A 14,185-nucleotide genomic window follows, 5' to 3' on the forward strand; every position below is an offset into this window, starting at 1 on the left:
TATCTGCGCGTGCTCCTCCCGAAATTTGTTAATAAAACGTCACTTATCAGCATTGCCAATTATCTTTATTTGGTTTGTTTGTTCTGATTTCGATTTGGTGTTAAATCAAACTTGAGTCATTGGACATATCCCAAGCCCGAGTCGGTTATTCAGAAAAACTGTTTTAATCTGATCATCTTCAGCAAGTCAGATCCTGTGGGACAGCAGCGACAATCCTTAGCCGACTCACATCATCTCTATAACGGGAACAATTTATCGATTTTATGACATAGGCCTAATATATTATTACGAGGAAATATATCGTTTTAACGAGAAAATGATGTCGTTTTAATGACAGCATTATTAATTGAGTGGAAATAATAATATTGCAGCAGTGCGTCACCGTAGAAAAAAGGCCAGAATTTTGACATTTTTTATTCAACAGAAATGTACTTATATTGTACTCAAGGCATAACTGCAAGCAAGTCTATAGCTAAAGGAGCAAAACAAGCGCCTTCATATGCAAATCAAATTTAATCAACAATAAAAACCGACGCCACTGCTTCAACTGATTCATATAAGCTGTTTAATAATAACTTTTCCCTTTATTCCTGTTATTTGCAGAAAGGGAAGTTTCTCCAAAATTGAAAAGCCATTGTAATACACCACAAACGAAAAGGTGAAAAAACGAGCATCGGAGCTCAGACTTGAACTCCCTTCACTAAAGCAACATAGGTTACACTGAGCCAGACCACTGCTCTTCAGCTAACAGTACTTACAAGCGTGCTCACTGTGTTTGACAAACATCTACATACACAAAGGATAATGCAATTGTACAATTTATGTACATATGATAAAGAAGACGGAGATACACGTGTACCCAATGAAAAAGTAAAAATATCACATGATGAAAGTTGGTCACACTAACATTACTGAACCGGATGAAGCAGATCGCCATTCAGTTCCACATTCTACTAGTCATGACTGCCTACTTCCTTAAAGGGGCTGGACTGTGTAGAAAAGGAGGAGCTGTTTTTAATATTGGAGAAAACGCCGTTTTTTACGCCGTCTTTGTCAGACGGAGCGCCGTAAACTACGACGCATTATGGATGGCCATCCGGCGAAATCAACAGCGTTTTGGATTGCATCAATAAACGCGTGATATTAACGGCGGTTCTGCCGTGAGAACGCTGTAATTTACGGCGTCTGTACTACAAAACGGCGTAATGTACGGCGGTTTTTCGACTAGAACGCCGTAAAAACAGGCGCTTTCTGGACACCAGGCGCCTGGTTAATGGCAAATTATGACTCATACGGCGTTCCATACGAACGTTATCCAGACGTTTATCCACACGAACGTTATCCAGACGTTTATCCACACGAACGTTATCCAGACGTTTATCCACACGAACGTTATCCAGACGTTTATCCAGACGTTTATCCACACGAACGTTATCCAGACGTTTATCCACACGTACGTTATCCAGACGTTTATCCAGACGTTTATCCACACGAACGTTATCCAGACGTTTATCCACACGTACGTTATCCAGACATTTATCCACACGAACGTTATCCAGACGTTTATCCACACGAACGTTATCCAGACGTTTATCCACGCGAACGTTATCCAGACGTTTATCCACACGAACGTTATCCAGACGTTTATCCACACGTACGTTATCCAGACATTTATCCACACGTACGTTATCCAGACGTTTATCCAGACGTTTATCCACACGTACGTTATCCAGACGTTTATCCACGCGAACGTTATCCAGACGTTTATCCACACGTACGTTATCCAGACATTTATCCACACATACGTTATCCAGACGTTTATCCACACGTACGTTATCCAGACGTTTATCCAGACGTTTATCCACACGTACGTTATCCAGACGTTTATCCACACGTACGTTATCCAGACGTTTATCCAGACGTTTATCCACACGTACGTTATCCAGACGTTTATCCACACGTACGTTATCCAGACGTTTATCCACACGTTTATCCACACGTACGTTATCCAGACGTTTATCCAGACGTACGTTATCCAGACGTTTATCCACACGTAAGTTATCCACACGTTTATCCACACGTACGTTATCCAGACGTTTATCCACACGTACGTTATCCAGACGTTTATCCAGACGTACGTTATCCAGACGTTTATCCACACGTTTATCCACACGTACGTTATGCAGACGTTTATCCAGATGTTTATCCACACGTACGTTATCCAGACGTTTATCCAGACGTTTATCCACACGTACGTTATCCAGACGTTTATCCACACGTACGTTATCCAGACGTTTATCCACACGTTTATCCACACGTACGTTATCCAGACGTTTATCCACACGTACGTTATCCAGACGTTTATCCACACGTACGTTATCCACACGTTTATCCACACGTACGTTATCCAGACGTTTATCCACGTTTATCCACACGTACGTTATCCAGACGTTTATCCACACGTACGTTATCCATACGTTTATCCACACGTACGTTGTCCAGACGTTTATCCACATGTTTATCCACACGTACGTTATCCAGACGTTTATCCAAATGTTTATCCACACGTACATTATCCAGACGTTTATCCACATGTTTATCCACACGTACGTTATCCAGACGTTTATCCACACGTACGTTATCCAGACGTTTATCCACGTTTATCCACACGTACGTTATCCATACGTTTATCCACACGTACGTTATCCAGACGTTTATCCACACGTTTATCCACACGTACGTTATCCAGACGTTTATCCAAATGTTTATCCACACGTACGTTATCCAGACGTTTATCCACACGTACGTTATCCAGACGTTTATCCACACGTACGTTATCCAGACGTTTATCCACACGTACGTTATCCAGACGTTTATCCACACGTTTATCCAGACGTTTATCCACACGTACGTTATCCAGACGTTTATCCACATGTTTATCCACACGTACGTTATCCAGACGTTTATCCACATGTTTATCCACACGTACGTTATCCAGACGTTTATCCACATGTTTATCCACACGTACGTTATCCAGACGTTTATCCACACGTACGTTATCCAGACGTTTATCCACATGTTTATCCACACGTACGTTATCCAGACGTTTATCCAGACGTTTATCCAGACGTTTATCCACACGTACGTTATCCAGACGTTTATCCACACGTTTATCCACACGTTTATCCAGACGTTTATCCACACGTTTATCCACACGTTTATCCACACGTTTATCCACACGTACGTTATCCAGACGTTTATCCACATGTTTATCCACACGTTTATCCAGACGTTTATCCACACGTACGTTATCCAGACGTTTATCCACACATTTATCCACACGTTTATCCACACGTTTATCCAGACGTTTATCCAGACGTTTATCCAGACGTTTATCCACACGTACGTTATCCAGACGTTTATCCACACGTTTATCCACACGTTTATCCACACGTTTATCCACACGTTTATCCACACGTTTATCCACACGTTTATCCACACGTTTATCCAGACGTACGTTATCCAGACGTTTATCCACATGTTTATCCACACGTTTATCCAGACGTTTATCCACACGTACGTTATCCAGACGTTTATCCACATGTTTATCCACACGTACGTTATCCAGACGTTTATCCACACGTACGTTATCCAGAAGCAAAGTAAAAAAAAATCCTTTCTCCGCTCCGTCGCCTCCACGTCACCGCGCACTTTGAGCGCAGCTCCAACACGTGACCGTGACGTCTAACGTCTCATATTTTACGTCTGACGCCTGATTACTATGGGATTTTGGCCAGACGACTGGCGAGTGTATACACGTTAGTTTACCTCTCAGTTTGCTTCGCGATCGCTAAAAAGTGCACAAATCACACCTCGTGTGTTGCGCGTGTGTGTGTGCGCTGCTGTGCTGCATTTTAATTGTTATCGCTGCACTACATGTGTGTTTGACCTGTGCCATTGCATTTTGTTTCGTTTTCTCCCTTTAACCAAACTTCTGTATGTCTGTCAGGAAAAAAAAGTACTTCTACTTTTTTAATACTTGAGTACTAAAGACCATCGACTCTACCGTGCGACTCCACCGAGCTAGGACGCCGGCAAAGGATATAAGTATCGCTTTTTATTTTATTTATTTATTTTCCTTTATATGTTTACTATTGAAATGTTGTTGTTGTATGCATTTGTCAATTTGATTTAATTTCTGTATTTTCTTAAATGGGTGTGCATAGAGTATTTACAGAGTGTTAATTTTTAGTTTTAGTTACTTTTTCTTATTTGTAAGTCGCTTTGGATAAAAGCGTCTGCTAAATGACTAAAAGTAAAGTAAGTAAAGAGTACAATTTAAAGTAGTACTTTTTTACTTTTACTGAAGTATGTTTTTGGCCAGATATTTGTACTTTTAATTGAGTAAAATTTTCACTGAGTATCTTTACTTTCACTTGAGTAAAATGTTTGAGTACTTTTTACAGCTCTGTATAAATGGTAGTTATGCATATATCTAGGGCCGCACGATTGATCGAAAAAAAAATCACGATCTCCATTCATACATAAAAGCGATCTCATTTCTAAATGACGGCGATTCACTTCTGTGTATTTCCCTGCATTCAGATCATGCAGCATTCAGCGTTATTGGTCACTCACACAATAACAAAACACTATTAATTCACTTCACCAATCAATCATAAATCTCGATCACTTTTCTCCTCTCCCTCATTGGCCACGGTCCGCTGTCACTCACGTGACGTGTAGGCAGACCTAAACGCGTTCACAGAATGCTCACCGGATCAGGGGCGTGTCTACGTGGTGGCCAGGGGTGGCTGGCCACCCCAGGTGCCCCCCCTACCAGATGTCTTGCGATAGGCTTGTTTTTAGTTAATTTCTAACTGCATCTGGCGTATTTTGGCATGCATAGGCAGCTGCCTAGGGCCGCTTTCTTCTCTTCTTTATTAATTTTAGCGTGATCTAAATGATAGATGAGAGCGCATAATGTTACGCGATCATGTAATGCGCGAGCACGCATCTCTCCACTCGCAAGCGGATTTCCGTCACTCGCACAAAACTGGACGTGTGCTTTTAAATCTACATTGTTCTTTTATGAATTGGCTCGGGTCTCACTCAGATATTGTGTGTATGCTCAAACGTTATCCTCGCATCACTGAAGACCAGAAAAGCTTTTTGTTTCTAATTCAAGTGAAGAGTAGGCTTTTCTCACTAAATGGAAGCAAGCTGAATATAGTTAGCCTTCTCTAGTTATTAATTTTATTAATACTTATTTTAGTTAAGTGCTTAAATTGTAAATATGCATTTATTAAATTATTTTATGTAGTACATTTGTATTTAGTTGTTTTTGTATATAGTTATAGAAGCATATCAACCAGGTTCCAGAAATAATCACTTCTGAAATAAGTGGGGGTGCTCTCTTAATGCACATTTTCACATATTTAGTCCCTTCTATTGCTATCAATATGCTGCTACTTCGAGAGCGAATCCTGCATAAATATGCAGATGTCATTCCCAAAACTTTGCAACGTGTGTGTGGGCAAAAAACAAAGTTCTACATTTTAAATGGATTGCTTAGAAAGCTCGGAAAGAGTGCTCATAACCAATAAAGCTGTCACTCTTTGTTCATCGCGATCTCACAAAGTTCTGTGAGGACCAATGAATCTCACACAATTAATAGCCTATATAATATAGGCATGTTAACATCGTGTATCCACTAAATATTAACACAAAACGTCCATAGATTAATTCGTTTAATACACTGACAGTAGCATTTTGTCTGTGGAGTTTAATGGAAATAATATTAATGGGTTTTTCTTGTTTAACTATGGAGTAAAAACATAGTACAGTGCAACACAGGATAAGGCGGTTACATTTCTTTGTATGTAAAGTATAAATAGTGTAAACATCTTAAAGATTAGAGACTTGAGGCATGACTTTGTGTGTTTTTGTGTTACACTTATTCCTGTGGATGTGCAGACCATTGATTAAATAAATTATGCTTATTTAAAGAGTATAAGAAATCTAATCAGTATGTAAAATGTGTTATTGTATTAATATATATTTCTTTATCTATGGTCATCCATTATTCACATTTTAATACAATACTATGTTAAAATATAAGATACAATATGCATACACAAGTGAATATCAATAAATGCTAGAAATGGTTTTAGCCATTTAAAAAAATATAAAAACATCTAAAGACATCTTTTTCGCCGCCATCTGACCAATTAATACTAGCACTTGCCTATTCTATTTATTTATTTATATTTATTTTAAAACATCATGCTATGTGAACTGTGCTAGACTAACTGAGACTTTATTCTGTTGCTCTTTCGTTGGTCTGGTTGCGTCTACATTGTAAGCTGCTTTGGATAAAAGCGTCTGCTAAATGACTAAATGTAAATGAAAAAAAATGTAAATTTAAATTTTGCAAATACTTAAAAATAAAAAAGGCAACCAACTGTATTCATCAAAATATTTTATTATATAATATATCCACGTTATCTAACTGCAAATATAGCATATACTGCCTATTATCTAAAAATAAACATTAACTATAATGTGTTTCATAAAATACAGCTACTGGTCAGATTTCCGAGAGATAAACTAATGCGTTAAAATGGCGTTTTCTTTCTGGCGACTGTGCTTGAGAAGCACTGAAATGAATGGGCTTCAATGCTGAAACTATGGTTGTTTGGAGCTATCGGCTGCTGCATGACACGCTTTACTTCTGTATTCCTCAGTTCCTGTGGAAGCTTCTCAACGGCTCTGGTGCTGACGCGCCGTCATAGTGATGACAGCCAATCACATACTTTACTGGTGCTGCATGAACAGGATTGGCTAGCGTCTGCGCTTGGGTATTTGTATAAGGCGATCTGATTGGCTGACGCCTGCGTTGGTGCTTGAAAAGTTTTCAACTTCTGCCGCGAGGGACCCACAATTCAGTTCGGCAACGCTTGACGTCACTCCTGTAACCCCTAGGGGGCCTTTTTGTAACCGATCACAAGTTGATAACCAACAATCCAAATATTAGATGTCTACAAGCAGGCTATCCCAATAAAGGGAAATAAAAGGATAAAGAGGGACTGGAGTATTAGAAAAAAAACAATTTATTTTATTTCTCAAATTAGACATACACATGAAAAACAGACGTTAGGCCTCTGGACAAATTCAACAACGGGGGCAACAAAGTGCAAAATCAAGGTGTTTGAATAAATAGCACTCAATAAAAATTCAGCAAAACTTAAACTTAGAATAAATAAGGCACATCACAAGTCACATGCACAAAAAGAACAAAAAAGTTACACTCAGTAAATCAGTGGCCACACAACAAAGTTGTTACCCCCCAAGATATTGTACCAACCCAATGGCCTAAAATACAAACATTACATACACAAACAAAGCATACAACAACACGCACAAGGGAGAGACTGAGGGGCAACACAGTGGGCCTCCCTCCCACACCCACACTCACACTGAATACTAAAAACAAGGCACAGGAAAAACAGTGGCCAAGATGGCATATGACGACCCTCCTGCAAAGAAAACAATTACAATATCATACAAATAATTATACAGGTCAAATCAAAGCTATGCCTAATTTGTAGCCTGTGCATTAATGGGCTAAAAATTACTTAAACCGTAAAAGGTATTCCCTTAAATATCAACAGTCGGAACAGGGCAAGGTGCTAAAGTAGCCTACATTACCAACCTGTATGAACGCAGACCACAGCGTCCAGCCAAGAGCTTTGTAGTTCGTTATAGAAACGGAGACGGTTGTATGCTGGAGAACAACATGTTTATTAGCTCACCTCAGGAGCTCATATCACTCAAAACACTTGCATTCGCTGTATCGATAACGTATTCCCACAAGGGGGCATACCAACACCGGAAATACCATATATGTACATAGTCTGAATGCATTTTAACTTTATTACCCATCATTTATCTACATCCCCTTTCCTTAGTTTTGTAAATCCCTCTAAGTGAAAACTCTGCAACTACACGAACATCTTTATAACATCTAGAAATTGCAAAACTTAAATTGTAACTGAAAATGACAACTAAATATCAGAATTACTCCTTGCAATAGCACGTTCTTTATGTTAGATTCCCAACAACATGTGTGCTTAAACAAAGTACTTAGGATTGGGCTTGGAGACCCGACCATATCTAGTACGGTATGGGAACTTTTGATCTGTTGGCTCAGCAGGAATGTTCTCCTCATCATGCACAGCCTCTTTAGACACATTGTTGCTGTCTGGCATAGATTTGAGTTGTGACAACAGGTCCTCCAGAGTAACTTGTGTGCAGTGTGGAAAAGGTTCCTTTACAGGGAGTAGATGTCGACGATTTCTCCTGTACTCTTTACCATTGGACTCCACCACATACGATCTGGGCTTAGCAAGAGTGCTTTTAACAACTCCAATCTTGTCGTGTCCTTTTGTTGTTTGCATCCTCACTACTTGGGATTCATGTAGTGGAGATAGTGGCTTGCTCCTTTTATCATAGAACATCTTCTGCATTTGTCTCTTTTTGGAAAGTTGTTCTTTGATTTTCACAGTGTCCATGGATCTTGGCTTCAGCATTTGCTTGCTGATTGGCATGTTGGTACGTGTTACCCTGGACATCAATCTCTGTGCCAGTGAACCCAGTATCTTATCCCGAGGAATGTTGCGGATGTTCAGCAAATTCAAATACAAGTCTGTCCCATCCCTCTTAGTGGTTTCAAGCAGGCGCTTCGCACTACGAACGGCTCTTTCTGCGAGACCGTTCGCCTGGGGATATTCAGGACTACTAGTGATGTGACCAAGGTCCCACGAACTTGTAAAATCTCTGAAAATCTGGCTTGTGAACTGGGTGCCGTTATCGGTGATAAGCTTTAGGGGAATGCCGTGCACAGAGAAGTGCCTCTTCAGTTTGTTGATGACGTTTTGTGAAGACAAATTTCTAAATGGATTTATTTCAAACCACCCAGAGTACGAATCTACCAGCACTAGGTACTGTTGGTTGTTCCAGTCAAATATGTCAGCGGCAACGACAGACCAAGGCAGTCCTGGGATCTCATGTAGGTGCAATGGCTCTTTTTGTTGATGTGGTTTTAAAGCATTGCATATGCTGCAGGACTGCACAAAGTTGTCAATGTCCTGTGTCATAGTCAACCAGAAAACGACATCGCGTGCTCTACGTTTGGTCGCTTCGGCTCTTGCATGGCCTTTGTGCAAGATCTGTAGATATTCACTCTGTAGGCTGTAAGGAATTACAACTCTTGTTCCCTTTGTGATGATTTCATCCTCAATACTGAGCTCATCCCTGAAAGGAAAGTAGGGTTTTAGTTGCACTGGAACACTCTGAATTCTCTTTGGCCAGCCGTTCTTGATGGTGTTGCACAGAACTTGCAGAGAGCTGTCTTTTTCAGTGTGTTCTCTGAGCTCTTGCAGCCGGTTGACTGAAATTACTTGGACAGCCATCACCTCGAAATCCTCCTCGACTTTGAGGTCCGTCACCTTCCTGGGAGCACGTGACAGTGTCAACCACATAGAGCTGCTTTCCTTTCTTGTATGTAAGAGTCAGATTGAACTTGTGCAGCTTCAGTATCATTCGCTGGAGTCGTGCTGGAGCAGTATGTAGGGGTTTGTTCAGAATCGTGATAAGGGGTTGATGGTCTGTTTCCACTAAGACCGGTTTCCCATAGATGTAGTCATAGAACTTCTGACAGGCGAAGACCACTGCCAATAGCTCTTTTTCAATTTGAGCATACCTCATTTCCGTTTCAGTGAGAGTGCGTGAGGCATAGCTAATGGGCTGATCATCCTGCAGACATGCTGCGCCTAATCCATATTGAGAAGCATCACACGTGATGGTCACCGGTTTGCTTACATCAAAGTATTTCAGCACTGGTGGGAATGTAATGCACTTTTTTAGTGTGTCAAATGCCTCTTGTTGTTGCTGTGACCAGCACCAAACTACGTCCCTGTGAAGCAGCTGTCGTAGTGGTGCTGCCAGTTCACTGAAATTTGGGATGAATTTGCCGAGGTAGTTAGCCATGCCCAAGAAACGTTGCAAGGCAGCTTTGTCATTTGGCGGTGGCATCTCTGTAATGGCCTGTATTTTGGCTGGATCTGGCTTTAATCCGTGTTCTGTGAACAGGTGGCCCACATAACTGACTTCTCTAAGCCTGAACTTACACTTTTGTGGGTTGAGTTTCAGATTCACTTGCCGTGCTCTGTTTAGAACTTTCCTCAAGTTCTCGTCATGCTCCTTCTCCCCTTTTCCTCCAACAATGATGTCGTCTACAAATACGGCACATGGAAAGCCTGTGAAGATCTGTTCCATTGCCCGCTGGAACACCTCTGATGCCGAATTAATGCCAAAAGGCATGCGCAAAAAACGATATCTGCCAAAGGGTGTTGCAAAAGCGGTACACAGGGAAGATTCATGGTCTAGCTTAATTTGCCAGAATGAGCTTTTAGCGTCAAGCACTGAGAAGACGCTTGCATTGGACATTTGTGAAGCTACCTCTTCTACTGTGCGCATAGGATGATGGGGGTGCATAAGGGCTTCATTTAGATCCCGTGGATCGATGCATAGACGGATCTTGTCAGTGTTTTTCTTGTGTGTGGCGACCATTGAGGATACCCACTGTGTGGGCTCTGAAATGGGTGTTATGACGCCCAATTTTGTCATGTTGTTCAGTTCTGCTTCTACTTTGTCCCGCATTGCCACAGGTATTCTGCGAGGGGGCCGTACCACTGGAGTAATGTCTGGGTTGATCTTCATTGAGTATGTCACAGGTAGGGTTGGGCATCGTTTTGATTTGAACGATTCTGATTCCGATTCCGATTCTTCCTTTCGATTTCGGTTCTTTTCGATTCTCAATTCCGATTCTTTGTGGGCTGGAGTCAAAACATGTCACAGGCTCATTTGATTTCACAGAGGATAATTTTATTTTGATTCAATATGAGTTTTAGTTTTAGGAGCTGCAGCCCATGTAGGAGAAAATTACCACATATGCGGTAACTTTTCTGTGGCACTCTTCCACTTTCTCCGCTGGCATTTTCCCCTGCTTTGCTGCCAATGGAGTTTCACAACGAGTCTCCACCGGTTTAGCATTAGCAGCAGTAATATTAGGACTGCTACTAGCGTGGGCAATTTGCATAACGCTACATTCATCTACGAGGGAAAAAAAAATATTTCAGTAACGTTGTTGTTCACCAAATTTGGTCAAGCGCTTTATTGTTGTCACTTATCTGATTGTTGTGACGAGGTAACGTTACTAACGTTGGTTAGCGCAGGGTTGCCCAAGGAGGACGAGACAGTGGACCTGCGCAGCACGTCAAACACGCTACACTCCTTAATTTGTACATCATGTAGGTGTTTCGTCATATTCGTAGTGCATCCTCCCGTGCAAGATATCATTTTGTCACATGTGTTGCACTGTGCCGACCCAGGCTTTTTTAGTGTGAAATAAAGCCACACTTTTGAGCGCCGCTTACCGTGCTCCATAGCTGCAACTGAACAAGCGCGCGGCAAGCACTTCCGGAAATACGGTGGCCACAATGGAAACCAAAACTTGCGCGTTTGGAACCGATGATCGGAATCGAAAACAAATTTTAGAAACAATTCCAATGGCATCGTTATTTTTTTAACGGTTCCAAGTTGGAACCGGTTCTCGATGCCCAACCCTAGTCACAGGTAAGGTGCCCAACTCGTCGTCAAACAGGTCAGCATACTCTGTGAATATTTCTTGTGAAAGGTTTTGATTTTTGTTGAGATCAATTCCATACACTTCTTCTTTGAGAGATATCAAATTCATTTTTAAACAGTCTGGCAGGCCCAGCAATGATTTGACATTCTTATCAACAACATAAAACTGCAACAGGTGTGATTTTTGTTTGCTGGTCAAGCATTGCAGCATCACAGTTCCTCGTGTTTGAATCACAGTGCCTCCATATGCCACTAATGTTGCTTTTGACTTTTCTTGGATTTTCTCTTCTTTTCTCACTGCTTGGTATGTTTCAGTTTAAATAACATTGCACTTTGCTCCTGTGTCAATTTTAAGCTCAAGGGGTTTACCATTTACTGTCAGGCTGCAGTGTATTTCTTGCTTGTTAGTTGTACTTTGATTGACTGCATTTATTTCACTGGCACCAAGACACAGCCCGTCGATATGAAATGACTCCTCGCTGCTGTCTGTGTTTACATCAGTGATTTGGTGAATGAATTTGAAATTGTCTTTTGATGCAGATCGGCACTGGGACTTGAAATGATTTAACTTTTTACAACGGTGACACTGTTGTCCAAAAGCTTTGCATTGATCACGCTTTGCTGGATGATTTCCACCACAATTCTTACAGTTGACAATGTTCTTTGTCCCGCTCATTTGCTTTTGTTGCGGTTGCTGCCAGTGAACTACGGCTTTTCTCCCTTTTGCTTTAAAGGCAACTGCATCAACGCTCGTAGGCCCGCTATGCGGTGCAGCCAGTACCTTTGTGTGCTGTTCGGTTAATTCGCTGATTTGGCATATTTTAACAGCCTTCGCCAGAGTTAGATCACTTTCTCTGAGCAACACTCTTCTCACACTATCATTGTCTATGCCGCACACCAGTCTGTCTCTAATTAATTCGTCCGTGAGCTCACCAAAGTTACATGTTTTTGCTTTATTTCTTAGTGTACTCACGTAGGCCTCGATGGTTTCCCCTGGTTTTTTTATTTCTGGTATTAAACGAATGTCTCTCCATCGTCACGTTTGTCTCCGGACTGCATACTTCTCTGAATTTTCGCTTTAAACATTCTGGATCTTCTCTTGACTCCGCTGGTGTAACTACATCCCGCCCATTGGCAGCCAGTATCGCTGGAGCATATGTGAATGAACGCTCTCTTTCAATTGCCTCTGGTCCCGCAAGATTGAGGAGTATGTAGGCTTTAGTTTTATCTGGCTTTTCACTGTGGGCTGCTGCGATGAATATGTCGAATTCCAGTTCGAATTTTCGCCAGTTTTCTGCTATGTTGCCGTCGAAGATCAGCGAGTCTGGTCGGCGAAATCCTTCGGCCATTGTGTTCTCCTTTATTTTCTTTCTTTCCTGAATATTTTAACTTCTGACACCATGTAGTTCGTTATAGAAACGGAGACGGTTGTATGCTGGAGAACAACATGTTTATTAGCTCACCTCAGGAGCTCATATCACTCAAAACACTTGCATTCGCTGTATCGATAACGTATTCCCACAAGGGGGCATACCAACACCGGAAATACCATATATGTACATAGTCTGAATGCATTTTAACTTTATTACCCATCATTTATCTACAAGCTTGTTTGGCAATACTGTAGCGATCACTTTATTATGTCTGGTTTTTACTCGTACATTCCCAGGCCAAACTATAATACAGACATGGCGAATCAACATGACTATATGAACAAGCGTTCCGTGACGAAGATGTACACACGTGAGGGAGAAAGGAAGCCAGTGAACTTACATTCTCCGTACAACAATCAGCACTCGGCAAACTTGTAGTGGTCACACTCTGAACCAGTAACTACTATAAACAGAACACGAATCAATGAAGACTCATTACGGCCAGTGCCTAAAAAAAAAGCTGAACGCTGCTCCTAAGTAAAAGCAGAAAACTTACATTTTCGTTGAATCGCGCAGACACCATTCCTAGCCAATGAGGGCTCGTGAAGACAAGGAGCTGGATGTAACCACGGCACCGAATAACCGCACAAACACCAAGTCGAGCTACAAAACAATGCAATAGTCAAATCAAATCAGATCCATGTTTTCACAAGGAATAAAATACATTTAAGCATGAACTCACATCAACTCGTACAACAAATCAAGAGTCCAAGAAACCAAGAGTCTGTAGCACAACACTAATCAGAGAAACCGCCAGCTTACTGGATTTAAAGGTGCAGCGCCAAACAGCCACCACCTGATTCAATCAAGGCGCAATTCCCGCTGCCTACGTCCTACCCTCTACACTCCATTCAAAGTAAGCGAGAGGCGTTGACGCCGGCACCCCGTGTGAATGTGAATATTTTTATTTATTATTGTTAATGTTCTCTTATGTTCAGCAGCTTAAAGCTTTAAAATTATTCACTTTAAGGGGTCTAAAATAAAGAAAAGAGACCATTTTTTGTTACTCCAGCACTTTACTATACTGAATGTCCTGTGGTTTT

The sequence above is a fragment of the Barbus barbus genome, assembly GCF_936440315.1.
Source record: "Barbus barbus genome assembly, chromosome: 28".
Taxonomy (NCBI): domain Eukaryota; kingdom Metazoa; phylum Chordata; class Actinopteri; order Cypriniformes; family Cyprinidae; genus Barbus; species Barbus barbus.